General features: G+C 44.2%; 1 protein-coding gene across 2 annotated transcripts in view; it reads left to right on the top strand.

The window, feature by feature from the left end:
* The window catches only part of EGFLAM (EGF like, fibronectin type III and laminin G domains), a 249,508-nt gene that overhangs the window by 170,754 nt on the left and 60,816 nt on the right, over positions 1 to 17,938 (top strand). The window lies entirely within an intron of this gene.

Raw genomic sequence — 17,938 nt, 5'->3', positions numbered from 1 at the left:
AAAAAAGTTGCGTTTAAAACACCGCTGTGCAAATACCATGTGACATAAAATATTGCAACAATTGCTGTTTTATTCTCAAGAGTCTCTGATAAAAAAACATATATAATGTTTGGGGGTTCCAAGTAATTTTCTACCAAAAAATATGGATTTTAACTTGTAAACACCAAATGTCAAAAATAGGCTTAGCCCCTGTACACACGGTCGGAGATTTCCACAACCAAATCCGTTGGATTTTGTCCGTCAGATTTAGTCTGACGGATTGTGTCCGAAACTGTTGCATACACACGGTCGGACTAAATTGTCGAAAAATCAGATCTTTCAGAACGTGATGACGTAATTTTTTTTTACGATGGGACTACATTCAGGCTAGTAGCCAATAGCTTTGATGTAGGAATTTGATCTGAGCATGCGTGGCACTTGGTCCGATCAAAATTCTCTACACATGATCGGATTAGGTCCGACCGGCCCAGTTGGTCGGGAAATATTTCCAACATGTTGGAAAATTGGGTCCGACGGAGATTCGGATGGAATCAGTCCGATGCATACCACACACAGTCGGATTATCTGACGACACGGTCCGATAAGACGCATTCCGACGGATTCTCCGACCGTGTGTACGCGGCATTAGTCATGAAAGGGTTAAATCTGTCCTTTGAATACTTTTCTGTGGAGTCCCCCCCCCCCCCCTTGCACTGCAGAGCAATTAGTCCTTATGCAGTGGAGATGAGGAGAATGGACAAGATTCAGTGGTTTAGGCTGGGTTCACACTGCTGCGGCTGGGAGACCCGGATGTGATTCACACCGCACTGCAGTGCAAATCACATCTGATCTCTGTGCGATGCGAGTTCAGCCATACAGATAGTATGGCTGAATTCGCATCGCACCCGCTCCAAACTCGCACAGGGCCCTTTTTTTGGTCCGCAGCACACCATGCGATCCGTTTCCTGTCCGAGTTTGCAGATCGCACTGCGATATGCGAACGGATCTGGGGGTGTCATTACGGTTTCACTGACACTCCCAGCAGTCCGCATAGGGCAGTGTGAACTGCCGGCGGGAGGCATGCGATGCGGGAACCCGCCGCGGATTTGCGGCGTTCCCGCATCGCTTCAGTGTGAACCCAGCCTTAACAACAGATAACTGGTCAGGGCTGACACCAAGTCTTGCAATTTAATTGTACAAAAAAGGTATGTGGTGTAATATCACATCGGGAAATGACAAGATGTGTGCATTTCTGGCAGATCAACAGTGATTTCTCTGTACTTGCAGAACTTTCATGTTACATTCCTCATCAAGGCCAATGCATTTTTGGATTCCCATCTATATACTGTATGCACTTTGTGCTTTTCAATGGTGTGCTGTTCATTCACAATGGCCCTCCAATACACTTGTACACTGCAGGGATTTTTGTTAAAGATTATATTCATAGAAAGTACAATACTGTATACAAAAGTTGTCGGTCAGAACATGAGAAAGCCAATTACAGTCTTACCCAGGATAATAGTGTGTAAACCTCATTAATATTAATCCAAGGTCATACATGGATAAGAAATCACTCAACAGATACTCACGTCACGGAGCATTATAATAATATCAGGCCGTTATGAATGGTTGAGATGTTATCATAGGCCACATCCTCATCCTCCACCGTGGAAATGGAAGAAAGAAGGGCAGCAATATAAATAGTAAAGAGAAAGGAGAAGAGAAAAGAGGAGGGAGAGAGAAAAGTGAAGAGGACCATCCCGGCCATAACCCTACTATCCTTAACCCCTTCATCACCAGGGTTAAAACAAACCTTAAAGCGGAGGTCCACACTAAAGTGGACCTTCCGCTCATTGGCATCCTCCCCCCCTCCGGCGCCACAATTGGCACCTTTCAGGGGGGAGGGGGGTGCAGGTACCTGTACAGTATAGGTATCTGCACCCACTTCCAGCATAGATTCTGCAGAAGGTACGCCCCTTTCCTCAGAATCTACACCCCTTTCCGAAAGTCCCCCGCTGCCTGCTGGGAAACACACGGATCCCAGAGACAGTGGGGACCATCCTTATTGCGCAGCGCGACTCGTGCATGCGCAGTAGGGAACCGGGAAATGAAGCCGAAAGGCTCCACTTCCTGATTCCCATACCCAAGATGGCGGCGGCAGCACCCGAGAGACGATCGAGAGATCGGCTTCGGGTGCCGACATCGCGGGCACGCTGGGCGGGTAAGTGTCACTATTTTAAAAGTCAGCAGCTGCAGTATTTGTAGCTGCTGGCTTTTAAAAAAAAAAAAAAAACGGCGGACTCCCGGCGGACTCCCTCTTTAACACCCAAGTCTAATTTTGCATCTGTGATCTATATTAGTAAATCTGTAGCTAGCTGTCCCAACTACTTAGGGCTCTTTCACATGGGACGGATCAGTTGATCCCCGCTGAGCAGGAAGATGACAGGTGCATCTCTGCACACTGCGCAGGGACAGACCTGTCACAGCGCTGCTCTCCCCTAGGGGAGATTGGATGACGACGGACCGCAGAGTCCGTTTTCATCCGATCCGCAGATGGATGGAAAAATCGATTTTTCTTCCGTCGCGCTTTTTTGGATCGGAGCAGGTCGGATGTCAGCGGACGTGTCACCGCTGACATCCGACGCTCCATAGAGGTCTATGGAGCATTCGTTCAGGTCCGCCTGAAAAACTGACAGGCGGACCTGAACGGATCGTTCGTGTAAAAGAGGCCTTAGTGTCTCCAAGTGGGGTGCACCTTGTCTTTATCAGAAACGATTGAGCTTTCATTTGGTGGGAAATACTGGATATCTTTTGGATTGTTTGTTTGTTTTTTTTGTTTTTTTTTATGATAAAAAGAAAACTGACTCGAAATAGTTAAAACTTTTGGCAATATAGATAGTATGGCTGATATAGTACCGCATTCGGTGCAAACACACACAGGACCCTTTTTTCTGTTCGGACCAGAATCGGATCACATGTGTGTTCACACATATGCGATCGGATTCATGTCCGAACTGTCAGTTTGCAGTGCGTTATGCGAGCTGAAATGGGGGTGTGTTTAACATATAATGACACTCCCCAGCATATGGCAGTTTGAACTGCCGTGTGTGTCGGGTGCGATGCGGAACCCGCCGTTGATTCGCAGGGTTCGCATCACAATAGTGTGAAACGGCCCTAACACTCACTACACTCGTTTAAGCCCTGAACTACTTATTCATTCTTTCTTTATTTTTTTTTTTAACAGTTTGTTTGTTTTTGTCTTTTTGCGGACATGTCGTTCAGTGAGGAATAAAAGATACTGGGGGGGGGGGGGGTTATTTACTAAAGGCAAATCCACTTTGCACTACAAGTGCACTTGGAAGTAAAGTCGCTGTAGATCTGAGGGGGACATGCAAGGATAAAAAAAAACAGCATTTTAACTTGCACATTATTGGATGATAAAATCAGCAGAGCTTCCACTCATTTCAGATCTACCCCTTAGATTTACAGCAACTGGACTTCCAAATGCACTTTCAGTGCAATTTCAAGTGCAAAATGGATTTGCCTTTCATAAATAACCCCCAATGTCTCTTCTCCCCCTCACTAGAGGGAAAGTGTGCTGTTTGATTGAATGACTACTGTGATAACCAATCAGACTGTATGACAAGAATCATGTGATCGGATCTAGCTCCCCCAGGTCAGGGAGCACTTTTGGTAATTGGGCGCTCTCCCAGCACAAACACAAGAACACAATGGGGGTTATTTACTAAAGGAAACTCCACTTTGCACTGAAAGTGCACGTGGAAGTGAAGTCGCTGTAGATCCGAAGGGGACATGCAAGGAAAATAAAAAACAGCATTTTAGCTTGCACATGATTGGAGGATAAAATCAGCAGAGCTTCCCCTCATTTCAGATCTACCCCTCAGATTTAGAGCGACTGCACTTCCAAGCGCACTTTTAGTGCAAAGTGGATTTGCCTTTCGTAAATAACCCCCATACAGTATATCAGGAGGCCAGGTTTAGAACCCACTTCCTGGACACCGTATATACAGTGCCTTGAAAAAGTATTCATACCCTTTAGGTAGGGAAGACCCCTTGAAATTTTCCACATTTTATCATATTACAAGCAAAAAAATAAATTTATTTTATTGGGATTTTATGTGATAGACCAACACAAAGCGGGACATAATTGTGAAGTGGAAAAGGATAAATGGTTTTCAAAATTTTATACAAATAAATATGTGGAAAGTGTGGCGTGTATTTGTATGGAGAGTCAATACTTTGTAGAACCCCCTTTCACTGCAATTATGCTACGGGCACACAGGGAGCTGTTTCATAATGGAGAGCGAGGGAAGGGGTCGGTGAATATGCAATTTACTGGCCCCTTTCTTTCCTGAATGAACACAGTGCAATCTGTACCAATCACTACTGTGTCCATTCATCAACGAAGCATCGTAAATAGTGTATACTATGCTTCAGTTTGTAAACAAGCAGGAGGCCTCTGAGCACTTCCTATTCATTCTTAGGATGAGGTTGCAAAGAAAGGGATAGTAAGTCTATGTCCTCGGTCACTTTCAGCCGGGGGCGGGGGGGGGGGCCCTGTCAAGTAGGCTGTATGGGGGCCCTGTGATTTCTAACAGCAGCCCTGTGCGTGAAACACGTTAACGCTGTTCTCTGTTTGAGGATCTGTGGTGTTTGTATTTTAATAGATTATCAATAAATCTGCTTGGAGTTTCTATAGTATTGAGTGCGGCCATCCGTCTTCTTATGCAGTGTTCTTCGGCTGTGAACAGGACTGGCACCTTACTGTGTGGATTTGTATGAGAATAGAAATCTGCATGCATTGGGCTGACTTGGAGCAGTGTCTTTGTGTTACTTAAATTGTTCAGAACACAATATTTCCCAAGATAGTTGTCTTATCAAGAAATTGTGATCCAAACACATGCCAAGCATCACACATCTTGTTAAAGACTGCATGACAAGTGACTACTAATCCGAGCTTTTATAGCAATCCAATATTTGAAAGTGAAGACCCCGTGGGAGAGTCACATATCCGACGAAAATATCAGTCCCATGACAATAGGAACACAGATGGGCATCTGCAGACAACTGGCAGGCACATCTCATACCACCCGGTCTATTCTGTGCTTTACATACTCACTGGTATAAAAAAAGGCTTTAGAAAAGATCGTTAATCTAAACTAGAAATCTTCTATAATTTGGAATGGCAAAGCTGTGCGAGTCAAAAATGGGTTTACTGCAGCAGATCAGGCAGTGATTGTGATTGGCTGCCAGAAATGACAACACATCATTACAGCTCACTGATTAGTTGCTAGAGGTTACAGAACATCATTGCTGCTCACTAATTGGATTGTAGAGGTTACTCCAAATCATTATTGCTCACTCATTAGTTGCTAGGGGTTACTACACATCATAACCTCTCAGGGCAAATTGTGGGTGTGGCCAAGCTGCACTAGCATTGAGGGGTGCGCTATGTACAGAGTGCGGAGTTGGGGGGGTGCTACGGGCAGAGTGCGGAGATGGGGTGAGCGCTATGTGCAGAGTGCAGGCGTGAGGTGGGTTCAGAGTACAGGGGGTGAGGGGCTTCAGAGTGCAGGAGTGAGGTGAGTGCAGAGTGCATGAGTGAGGTGGGTGCAGGGGTGAGGTGTGTGCAGTGTGAAGGGGTGAGGTGGGTGCAGAGTGCAGGGGTGAGGTGGGTGCAGAGTACAGGGTTGAGGTAGGTGCAGTGTGCAGGGGTGAGGTGGGTGCAGAGATACAGGGTTGAGGTAGGTGCAGTGTGCAGGGGTGAGGTGGGTTCAGAGTGCAGGAGTGAGGTGTGTGTGCAGGGGTGAGGTGGGTGCAGAGTACAGGGGTGAGGTGAGTGCAGAGTACAGGGGTGAGGTGAGTGCAGATTGCAGGAGTAAGGGGAGTGCAGGGGTGAGGTGGGTGCAGAGTGCAGGGGTGAGGTGGGTGCAGAGTGCAGGGGTGAGGTAGGTGCAGAATGCAGGAGTGAGGTGAGCAGCGCTTGCGTCTTTCCAAGTGGCAGTTGCGAGCAGCAAGCATGCGACCAGCACCGGAGGTGGCCGCACTCCATCAGGCAGTGTGGGGCTCAAGGGGTGGGAAGCGCAGGGCCCCCCAACAATGACAGGGCCCTGGGCAGGTGCCCTTTTTGCCCCACATTAAAGACAGCCCTGTGCACTATGCAAAGTGCACAGCCTATTTGCCTTTAGTAAATCAGCCCCATACTGTCAATGGATAAGGGGAGATTGTGACTTTCATTCTCCTCTTCTCTCTTCTTGTCCTCTCACAGAATGCCTTGTATTCTTTGAAAAGAATAAAGGTGTTTTGTGAATGGACAAGAGGAGAGGAAAGTATAGAGTGATCATTCACTATACTGGAGCTGGCACTGTCACTCTCAGTACTGGAAGTTCAGCACAATGAGGGGATTGAAACTAAAAGCTGTACCAAATTCAGCGCTACCCACAAATCCATCATCAGAGGTATTTTAGTTATAATTAGCAAATAGTCAAAAAAAAATGTTTTATTTTTTTTCCCCTTTAGAGTTAAAAAGAGTAATCCCAAACCAGGGAGTTCCCACTCTTGCTGGTGTTTTTTAATTCACGCTATATTAAGTCCGTTTCACAAGAGCAGCTTACCAATCATTAGATGTGATCGCTGCATTTGTTTTCTTTTTTAGCCGCTTTAAGACCAGGCCTATTTTTCAAACTTGTTTACAAGTTAAAATAGTTTTTTGTTGCTAGAAAATTACTTAGAAGCCCCAAACATTATATATTTTTCGAACACCCTAGAGAATAAAATGGCGGTCGTTGCAATACTTAGTGTCATACTGTATTTGCACAGCGGTCTTACAAGTGCACTTTTTTTTTAGATAAAATGCACTCTCTTTGAAAAAAATACACATTTTTGAATTAAAATATAAGACAACAGTAAAGTTATCCCAATTTTTTTTTTATATTGTGAAAGGTGATGTTATGACGAATAAATTGATACCCAACATGTTACACTTCAAAATTGCGCCCGCTCGTGGAATGGCGACAAAATTTTATGCTTAAAAATCTCCATAGGCGACGTTTAAAAAATTCTACGGGTTGCATGTTTTAAGTTACAGAGGAGGTCTAGAATTATTGCTCTCAGTCAACCGATCGCAGCGACACCTCACGTGTGTGGTTTAAACACCGTTTTCATATGCGGGTGCTACTCGGGTATGTGTTTGCTTCTGCACGTGAGCTCGGTGGTACGGGGCGCATTAAATACTTTTTTTTTCTTATTTGTTTTACTCTTTATTTATTTATTTTACTCTTTATTTATTTTACTCTTTATTTATTTATTTTACTCTTTATTTATTTTATTTTTATACACTGTTCTTTAAAAAAAAAAAAAAGTGCCACTTTTATTCCTATTACAAGGAATGTAATCATCCCTTGTAATATAAAAAAAAAGCATGACAGGACCTTTTAAATATGAGATCTGGGGTCAAAAAGACCTCCGATCTCATATTTACACTAAAATGCAATAATAAAAAAAAATGTAGTTGAAAAAAAAGTCCTTTTAAGAGCTATGGGTAGAAGTGATGTTTAGACGTCGCTTCTGCCCTGCAATGTTATGGAGACGGGTGGGGGCCATCTTCCCCTCAGTCAGCTCCATACCACAGAGGGGACAGGATCTGAACGCTCCGATAAGCGACTGAAGGCACCGGAGCGCGGCGGGATGGGGTTCCCCTCTCCCGCCACCTATAAAAGTGATCTCGCAGCGAATCCGCCGCTGAGACCACTTTTATCTGAAAGCGTCGCTGAAGAAGTGGATACTGGGGTTAAAGCAGCTAACTGCTGCCCTAACAACGATATTCCACTTCAAAATGCCACTGTATAATGACGGCGGGCGTTCCGTACCTGGTTAGGCTTTCTTTCCTTTATTTTCACCAGGTGATCTGGTCAGTAAGTCTGTTGTTTTTCAACAGAATAAGCTGTCCTGTAGATGTAGCCATTGAGACAAACCATTTAACACTGGCAAGGGGGCTTAAAATTATCAGCTTTTATTTATTCATATAAAACCTTTATCCCTAAAGAAAAAAAAGGTTTTCTGTAACTGATTATAAATTGTGGCTTCAATTTGTTAAATCTGCTAGTATATCTAACACTCCCCTTGCCCCTAGACTGAAAATGTTGCTGTCCAAAGGTGCCCCCTCCTTCATCCAGAGTGGGGGGCGCTCTAATACAGGAGGTATGTTACTGGCCAGATCACCAGGTGAAAAGAAAACGAATGCAGCCACCAGATCTAATGAATGTAAGGGCCGGTTCACACTGCAGGCGAGGCGAGGCGACTCCGACTTGCCTCGCCGCGACCTGCCGCGGCCTCAGCGGCGACTTGCAAATGACTTCTGTATAGAAGTCAATGCAAGTCGCCCCGAGGTCGCCCAAAAGTAGTACAGGAACCTTTTTTCTGAGTCGGAGCGACTCGAGTCGCTCCTCTCAGAACGGTTCCATTGTACAGAACGGGGGCGACTTGCGAGAGCGAGGCGAGGCGAGTCGTGTCGCCTCGCATCGCCCGCTGTGTGAACCGGCTCTTAGGCTTCAATATATATGAATATATGTGTTACATTTACAATATATTACATTTTGTTTTGAGTTTACCACTTTAACAATAAATATTTTGTAGTTTTGTTTTTTTCTTTAGAACATATTGTTTTTTCAGTAGCCAAAGAATTCATATGTAAAGGTAATTAATAAAATGATTTTACCATCTGCTGGATTGGATGAAACACATGAAAAACAAGCAGAAATCACAGTCTCTTTATAGATGGATTCTGGCAAACATTCTGGAAATAGAAACAAAGGCCGCAGAAAAGCACAATAAAAAAAAAAAATGTAGTTTGTGTGTGATATGTAGCATCTAGTAAAACGATTACTTTGTAATATTCCACGGGGAAGAAATAAGCCCCCATCACACTAGTACTTCTGCTGATTCGTGCCTTTTTTGTGTGTGTTTTGCTGGTGTGCTTTTGTATCTTTTTCATGCATTTTTCAAGTGTTTTGAGGCTGGCTAGGTGTTCTAATCAATACAAACTGCATGGGCAGTGTCATTCTGTGCCCTCACCCGCTTGTAGCGTTCTTCATAATTATTGTCCTTGGGATGGTAGAGCAATGTCCTATCACGCTGCGGCCGTATCGGCTCTCCAGCTTCCAGCATGGTCTCTCCATTTCCATCTCTCTGCTGTCTGGTTAGCATAGAAGTAGTCATTTTGCTAGAAGGATAAGAAGGTTGTTATGCATAAAAATACAAAAATACGCTCAAAACACATTTACATTCATTTTCAATGTGTTTTAATTCAAGTCCAAAAATGCACCGCGGAGCAAAAAAAGTTGAACGGCAGTCTGTTGCATAGGTGTGAATGAGCACCATAATGTGTGAAACCATAGTGTGAATGGGGGGCAGCACAGTCCTTAAAGGGTTTGTAAAGGCAGAAAGTTTTGTGTGTAGCAGCCCCCCTAATTACTTACCTGAGCCCCATCTCTCTCCAGCGATGTCCACGAATGTCTAAGCCAGTCTTTCTCAACCTTTTCATCACAGAGGAACCCTTGAAATAGTTCTCCGGTTTCAGGAAACCCCTGCTAAAAATGTGAAATCTACAACTCATGATACATTAGTGTGATGGTCCATGGGAATAATAGTCCTTACACTTGTGGTCATTGGGAAGAATTACCTCCTTACAGATAGCTAAAAAGATCAATGGTGTCAGTGGGAACTTATCTGAGAGGCAGAAATTGCTCAATGCTAAAGGAACCCCTAGCAACCTCTGGAGGAACCCTAGGGTTCCACAGAACCCTGGTTGAGAATCACTGGTCTAAGCTGTCCAGGTCACTCCTGATTGGCTGAGGCACAGCAGCGGCGCCATTGGAACCTGTGGCTGTCAATCAAAGTCAGCTAGCCAATCAGGGGAGAGAGGGGGCAGGACTAGGTCGGGGCTCAGCATCTGAATATGTATACAGGGAGCTGTGACTCGGCTTGGGTGCCCCCCATAGCAAGCTGCTTGCTGTGGGGGCACTCAGCAGGAGGGAGGGGCCAGGATCACAGAAGAGGGACACGAGAGGAGGAGGATCCAGGCTGCTCTATCCAAATCCACTGCACAGAGGAAGTAAAAATAACATGTTTATTATTTTTAATAAAAAAAAAAAAGATACTTTACAATCACTTTAGGCTGGCAGTGGGGGCTAACACAACACTTAAAGTGGTTGTAAACCCTTTTGTTTGTCTTTTATCTATAGGTAAGCCTAGAATAAGGCTTACCTATAGATAGTGGAAATATCTCCTAAACGTGCGCCGTTTAGGAGATATTTTACTTGTAGTGCGTCAATGACATCATCAGCGCGTATGCGCTGTGAAGAAACGGACCACTGTGCCATTTCTGCCCCCAGATTGCTGATGGCTCCTGCTCAGGGCAAAGATGGGCACGGCCTGCACAGGGGACAGCGCTGGTTTCGCAGGTGTCATATAATGGGCTAGTATGCGATGCATACTAGCCCATTATGCTTTTAATTTGAAGGGCTTTTGGGGAGCAAAAGAGGAAGTAAAACCCATCTGGGTTTACTTCCTCTTTAAGCTGGATCAAAATGTGTCCACAGGGCCATGCAGCAGCATGATCTGTCACCGGCTGTGTCCACAGGGTACAGCCAATGACTGGTCAGAGTCCCGCCTCGCTGCTGATACTATGCAACCACCATGACCAAGGTCACGTGAGAGTTGTACACAATGGGTAGCAACCTTTTATGCCATCCATTGTGCACAATTGTGTTGCTAGCTGTAATTGGTCAATTTGATCACATAGCACAGACAGGGCCAATCACAGACCAGTTTTACCATGCGATTAGCCAATCACAACAAAGCAAACTGAATTATTCTGTTTCAGTCAGTAATGCCGCGTACACACGACCGGACTTTTTGATGGACTAGGTCCAATGAAATGAATTTGTCGGATATTACGATCGTGTATGGGCTCCAGTGAACTTTTTTTTTCTCAAAAGTCTGACGTACCTAGAACTAAAACATGTTTCAAATCATTCCGACGGACTCGAGTCCGGTTGAAGAGTCAGTTTGTGTGTATACTAGTCCAACGGACGAGAACCGACGCTAGGGCAGCTATTGGCTACTGGCTATGAACTTCCTTATTCTAGTCCAGTTGTACGTCATCACGTTCGAATCCGTTGGACTTTGGTGTGCTTGTGTGTGGCCAAGTCCGTTCGTTCGGAAAGTCCTTCGGAATCCCGCCAAAAGTCAGTCGGTAAGACCGTCAGACCTAGTCGGTCAAAAAGTCCGGTCATGTGTACGCGGCAAAAAATGCTTGCTTATAGCAATGTAATTTGCTCTTATAAGAAAAAATAATGTGTAAAAAAAAAATACCTGATCACTTCCCCAGAATAGTACAATGTGTACGGCGTTCACAGCCATGCGTACACCATAGTCCCGCTGCCTTTGCCTTTAACGCCCCCCCCCCCCCCAGGATGGCTTTAAATCTCAGTCCAACCCGGCAGCACTGAATTCACTGAGCTAGCTTGTGTGTCATGTGCACATGAACTAATCAATGTCCTCTAGCAGAGAACTGGTCGGACGTAGAAAACACACAAATGACCTTCCCTATGGTGTTGTCTGTGTGATCAATGCTCACTGTGCTATTGTAGCTTCACAGATATAAAATAACTATTGATGGTGCTCACATGTACATTCTGGGTGGGACTATAATCATGTGCACTTTAAAAGAAAGGCAAACAAAGAACATATTATAATATTTCAAAAAATGTGAAATGTTAGACCATTCCCAAAAACAAATGCCAAGGCGCCATAAAAGATTATACAAATGAATGTGACCCTTGATGATTGTGCATGAATACATTCCTGACATGTCACAATGTATAGCAACAGTCTAATTTTTCATCAAAGCTCCACTCCACTCTTAGAAAAAGTGGTAGTAAAGGCAGAAGGTTTTTTTTTTTACCTTTCTGCATTCTCTACATTCAGGTAAAAAACCTTCTGTATGCAGCTCCCCGCCAGCCCCCTCTAAATATATACCTGAGCCCGATCTCGATCCAGCGATGTGCACAAGACCAGAGGCTCTTGTGATTCTCTCCCTCCCCATTGGCTCAGATACAGCAGAGGGAGCCAGTGATGAGGGAAAGGGGGCAGGGCCAAGCCCTGCTCTGTGTGTCTTATGAACACACAGAGTAGTGCACAGGAGCGAACACACAAGTGCCCCCATAGCAAACGGGGGCGAGGAGCCATGACTGCCAGCAGGGGACCCAAGAACAGGAGAATGAGAGCTAAGTACCATTGTGCTCAGAAGTTTACATACCCTGGCGAAATTTATGATTTCTTGGCCATTTTTCAGAGAATATGAATGATAACACAAAAACTTTTCTTTCACCCATGGTTAGTGTTTGGCTGAAGCCATTTATTATCAATCAACTGTGTTTACTCTTTTTAAATCATAATGAAAACCGAAACTACCCAAATGACCTTGATCAAAAGTTTACATACCCTGGTGATTTTGGCCTGATAACATGCACACAAGTTGACACAAAGGGGTTTGAATGGCTATTAAAGGTAACCATCCTCACCTGTGATCTATTTGCTTGTAATTAGTGTGTGTGTATATAAAGGGTCAATGAGTTTCTGGACTCCTGACAGACCCTTGTATCTTTCATCCAGTGCTGCACTGACATTTCTGGATTCTGAGTCATGGGGAAAGCAAAAGAATTGTCAAAGGATCTGTGGGAAAAGGTAGTTGAACTGTATAAAACAGGAAAGGGATATAAAAAGATATCCAAACTCTAATCAAGAAGTGGAAAATGAGGGGTTCTGTTGAAACCAAACCACGGTCAGGTAGACCAACTAAAATTTCAGCCACAACTGCCAGGAAATTGTTCAGGATGCAAAGAAAAACCCACAAATAACTTCAGGTGAAATACAGGACTCTCTCTGAAAACATGTGGTGTGGCTGTTTCAAGATGCACAATAAGGAGACACTTGAAGAAAGATGGGCTGCATGGTCGAGTCGCCAGAAGAAAGGCATTACTACGCAAATGCCACAAAGTGTCCCGCTTACAATATGCCAAACAGCACAGAGACAAGCCTCAAACCTCCTGGCACAAAGTCACAACCATAAACACTACATTTGGAGAGGAATCAACAAGGCCTATGATGAAAGGTACAGAGGTGGATCGCTGATAATTTGGGGATGTGGGAGCTACAAAGGCACAGGAAATTTGGTCAAAATTGTTGGCAAGATGAATGCATTATGTTATGTCATTGCATTATGAGGAACATTTGCATTCATCAGTCAGGAAGCTGCGCATGGGACATACTTGGACATTCCAACATGACAATGATCCAAAACACAAGGCCAAGTCCACTAAAGTGAAGGTTCTGGAGTGGCATCTCAGTCTCCTGACCTCAATATTATTGAGCCACTCTGGGGAGATCTCAAATGCGCAGTTCATGCAAGACAGCCCAAGAATTTACAGGAACTGGAGGCTTTTTGCCAAAAAGGAATGGGCAGCTTTACCATCTGAGAAAATAAAGACCCTCATCCTCAAATACTACAAAAGACTTCAAGCTATCATTGATGTTAAAGGGGCGATACACGGTATTAAGAACTGGGGTATGTAAACTTTTGATCAGGGTCATTTGGGTAGTTTCTGTTGTCATTATGATTTAAAAAAGACACAGTTGATTGATAATAAATGGCTTCAGCCAAACACTAACTATGAGTAAAATATAATATTTTTGTGTTATCATTCATATTCTCTGAAATCTGGCCAAAAAATCATAAATTCTGCCAGGATATGTAAACTTATGAGCACAACTGTATGTCTGTTATTTTATTTAAAAAAAATAGCCTTTACAATAACTTTGTAGTGAAACTACAATGCATATGAGCTCCGGGAACCAACAAAAATTCTATTCATTTAATTCGCAATATTCAAAGCAAACTCATCAATTTATCCATTCATGTCTCCATGCTTTATTTTGCTGATAAATCTCTTTGAAAAACACCCCCTGGCATTTGTGGCCATTGTCAACTTGAGTAAGGGCAGATGATTCATGTAGTTTTTACTTCATGGAATTCATCAGCCTTTAGTTAAGGCCAGGGCCGTCTTTAATATTGATTGGACCCTGGGCAAAACTTCTCTTGGCCCCCATCCCCCATGCAGTTTTGCTCTCCACCTGCTCTGAGACATACAATAAATAGCAGCTAGGCTTAAAATCAGTTTGAGGTTTCAGGCAGCTATTGCGATTGGTTGCCAGAGGTTACAGTGTATCATTACCGCTCACTGACTGGTTACTAGAGGTTACAGCACATATTACAGCTCACTGATTCGTTGCTAGAGGTTACAGCACATCATTTCCTCACTCCAGGGGTCATGCTATACATATGGATGCTGCCTTTATTTACATATCTATGCAGCTATTTACATATGAATGCTGGTTATTTACATGTAAACACCGCGTCTGCAGGTGAGTCATCTGTACACAACAATAGGGCAGAGCTGGGCAGCATTAGTAGCAGCGCTTCACACTGATATATCAGGACACAGCAAGAGACAAGGAAATTTAAACTGGGATAGTTGGCAAGTATGAGGCAGCTGCTTTGGGCCCCACAACAATGACAGGGCCCAGGGCAGCTGCCCCTTTTGCCCTGGCTTAAAAACGGCCCTAGTTAAGGCATGCATGAGGGTGTGTATGCTGAGAAACCCTCTCCTCCCCTCCTGAAGACTCCTGGGATGTATAACATGCGGTAATTTGCCTAGGCTTGAAAATCAGGAGGTAACTGAAGAAATTTAAAAAAATAGGATTTTTATAACAGCTTACCTGTAAAATCCTTTTCTTGGAGTACATCACGGGACACAGAGCTACAGTAATACCTGTATGGGTTATATTGCACCTTTAGGTGATGGACACTGGCACATCCTAAACAGGAAGTTCAATTCCCCATATAACCCCTCCCCTTACCAGGAGTACCTCAGTTTTGTAGCAAAGCAATACACGTGTAACCAGAAAGAGGGGAGGGACCTCTGTGTCCCGTGATGTACTCCAAGAAAAGGATTTTACAGGTAAGCTGTTAAAAAAATCCTATTTTTTTTTATTGTACATCACGGGACACAGAGCCACAGTAATAACTGTATGAGATGTCCCAGAGCAATGCCACCTGAGGGGAGGGGACACAAACAAAAGTAGGGTGCAATCAGACCTGAGGACCTATACTGCTGCCTGCAGCACACTGCACCCAAAGGCAATATCCTCATGCCTTCTTACATCCACCTGATAGAATCTGGTGAATGTATGGACTGAAGACCAGGTTGTGGCCTGGCAGATTTAAGCCATGGAGGCTTTGTGATGCACTGCTCACAAAGCACTAACAGCCCTGGTGGAGTGCGCTTTGACCTAAAAAGGTGGAACCTTCTTCAAGCCATAAGCTTGAAATATTACCTGGCGAATCCATTTGGCAATAGTGGATTTCGATGCTGCCTGTCCTTTCCTAGGACCTTCAGGCAACACGAACAAAACATCTGTTTTTCGAATCTGGGCAGTCGCCTTCAATTAGATCTTGACTGCTCTCACTATATCCAAAGAGTGTAGTGACTTTTCTTCCTTAAAACAGGGTTCTGGAAAAAATGAAGGTAAAACAATATCCTGGTTTAGGTGAAAACCTGGAACCACCTTTGGCAGAAAGCTAGGATGAGGACGCAATACTACTCTATACTTGTGAACTAATAAATATGGCTCTTTACAAGAAAGAGCCACCTAAGACATTGGTGAAAAAATGGAGGTACACTTGGTAAGGGGAGGGGTTATATGGGGACGTGAACTTCCTGTTTAGGGTGTGCCAGTGTCCATCAACTGAAATTGCCATATAACGCATACAGTTATTACTGTGGCTCTGTGTCCCGTTATGTTCGATAAAGAAAATAACATTTAAAACAAATAAAACAAGTAAATGTCAATGTTGATTGAAAGAGGGAAGTTCATCTTTAAAAAGCTGTCTTGTTTTCCAATCAGTGCCATGGCCTAGAATACAGTCTGCTGCTGTCTTAAGGAAGCATTTCCTGAGTCTCTGAGCATTGTAACTTTGTGCTTGTAAAAAAAATTCTGTATAAAACAGGATTCTATTTTGTAATGCTTTGCTTATGTATTGCACACAGCACTCATTGTGCACATGTCAAATTAACCTGCCTATGTTACGCCCCTTGTTACCACCCAAGTACAATTGTAATATTAATGTGATATCTGCGTATCGTGTGTAAAAAACTTCAAATGCGCTGAATAAACAGAACAGTAGTTTGGAAAGGTGCTGAGTGTATCGTTTGTGTCTGTTCCCTACTGCAGTAGTTCTTATTCATTTGGAACCACTATTCTATATGAGGATAAGAGTTGCATAACATTTTCAGAACACACTAGATAAAAAAAACGCCAGACTTTCAGCTAATTTTTCAGCATCCAAACATAACATATAGGAGCAGGTTTTTCTGCCTTCCTTTTTCCCATCAAAGGAAATTGCAGGTGCTTTCACCCGCTGCATCCTCAGCAACCATTGATGTCACCTGTCCCCATTCATTTACTGGCCTGGAATCCTCAAAGGATAGTGTAAAAAAATGGTGTGTGAGTTCCCCTCATAAATCATACCAGGCCCTTCAACTTTGGTATGGACCCCACACAAAAATCAGGATGAAAAAAAAAAACAGCGTAAGGGGCTCTCAAAAAATCCACACCAGACCCTTATCAGAAAATGCAGCCCATCAGGTCAGGAAAGGGGATGATAAGGCTAAGCTCCACCCTACTGAACTATACCAGGCCACATGACCTCAACATGGCAAAGCATCTTGTCCCTATGTTGATGAGAACAAGGGCTACACTAGGCTAGGGTTGTGGGGGTCTGCCGGTTAAAAGCTTACCGGAATCTGGAAGTACCCCTACTCATTCACCAAAAAAATGTACAGTGTCATTTAGGACAGACACACTTTTTGACAAGTTATTGGATCGGCCACTCCCTACCCCCACTATTGTCCAACCATGCAGCTAGCAGAGAGACAGCTGCTTTGCGAGACGGCACCATTTATATGCTTAGACCAGGGGTCAGCAACTTGTAGAATGTGGACAGGTGACTAGTAGATCACGGTCCGGGCTTGCTGACCCACCATTCTAGAACATCAAACAGAGTGCAATGCAGAGGGACTTCTTGAAAAGTTGGGACTGTAGTAGAGAGCAAGAGCTTTGCTGTAGTACCGGTTCCTGTCCCATGTGGAGTGATGCCAACTGCACTCTACCTCTTATCCCGACCTATGGGTCTCCAGAGTGGTACCAGCAGCAGGAAAGAAGAGATCTTCAGGTCAGTGTGAAGCAATACACTGGACATAATGATATAGGGCTGCGTTCACACTGATGTGCTGCGGTTTACCCACACTGTGGTTGCAGTGCAGTGTACCTGTAGCTTTCCTGTGTGTTTGCTGCCCTTAGCCATAGAATTTAATTATATTGTGTGGGTTTGGGCTTGAATGGGTCATGATTGGCAGGCGATAGCACCCACCAAAAGCAACAGGGAGCTTAATGCCTGCTGCAGCATGTGTACACCTTTGGCTGTTGCCTCAGCAGCTAAAGGGGGTAGGGATTGGAGGCGGTAAAACCACGACTCAACCGCAGGGTTTTACTATCCCCCACGTTTACGTGTGAACAAGCCCTAAGGATGCTGCTGCTGAATGCAACTAAGGGCTCATTCACAGGTGCAGCGAGCATTGCTGCTCCTCTGAAAAGCAATCCAAGTGTGTTTGACAGTTGTTGAGGAGGCGATGTGTTGCCTCCTCACCACCTGATTCAAATCCATGATTGCTGTACAATGTAGGCGATTGTGGCGCGGTAGTATGGCAATTAGAGGTTTAAATCATATGCAGGGCAGGACTTAGGGTGGTGGAGGCCC

This window comes from Lithobates pipiens, unplaced genomic scaffold, assembly GCF_037356315.1.
Source record: "Lithobates pipiens isolate NorthernLeopardFrog02 unplaced genomic scaffold, aLitPip1_a1.2 Scaffold_3, whole genome shotgun sequence".
NCBI classification, from domain to species: Eukaryota; Metazoa; Chordata; class Amphibia; order Anura; family Ranidae; genus Lithobates; species Lithobates pipiens.
Note: the sequence above shows the minus strand (reverse complement) of the source record. Positions and strands in the feature narration are given on the sequence as shown.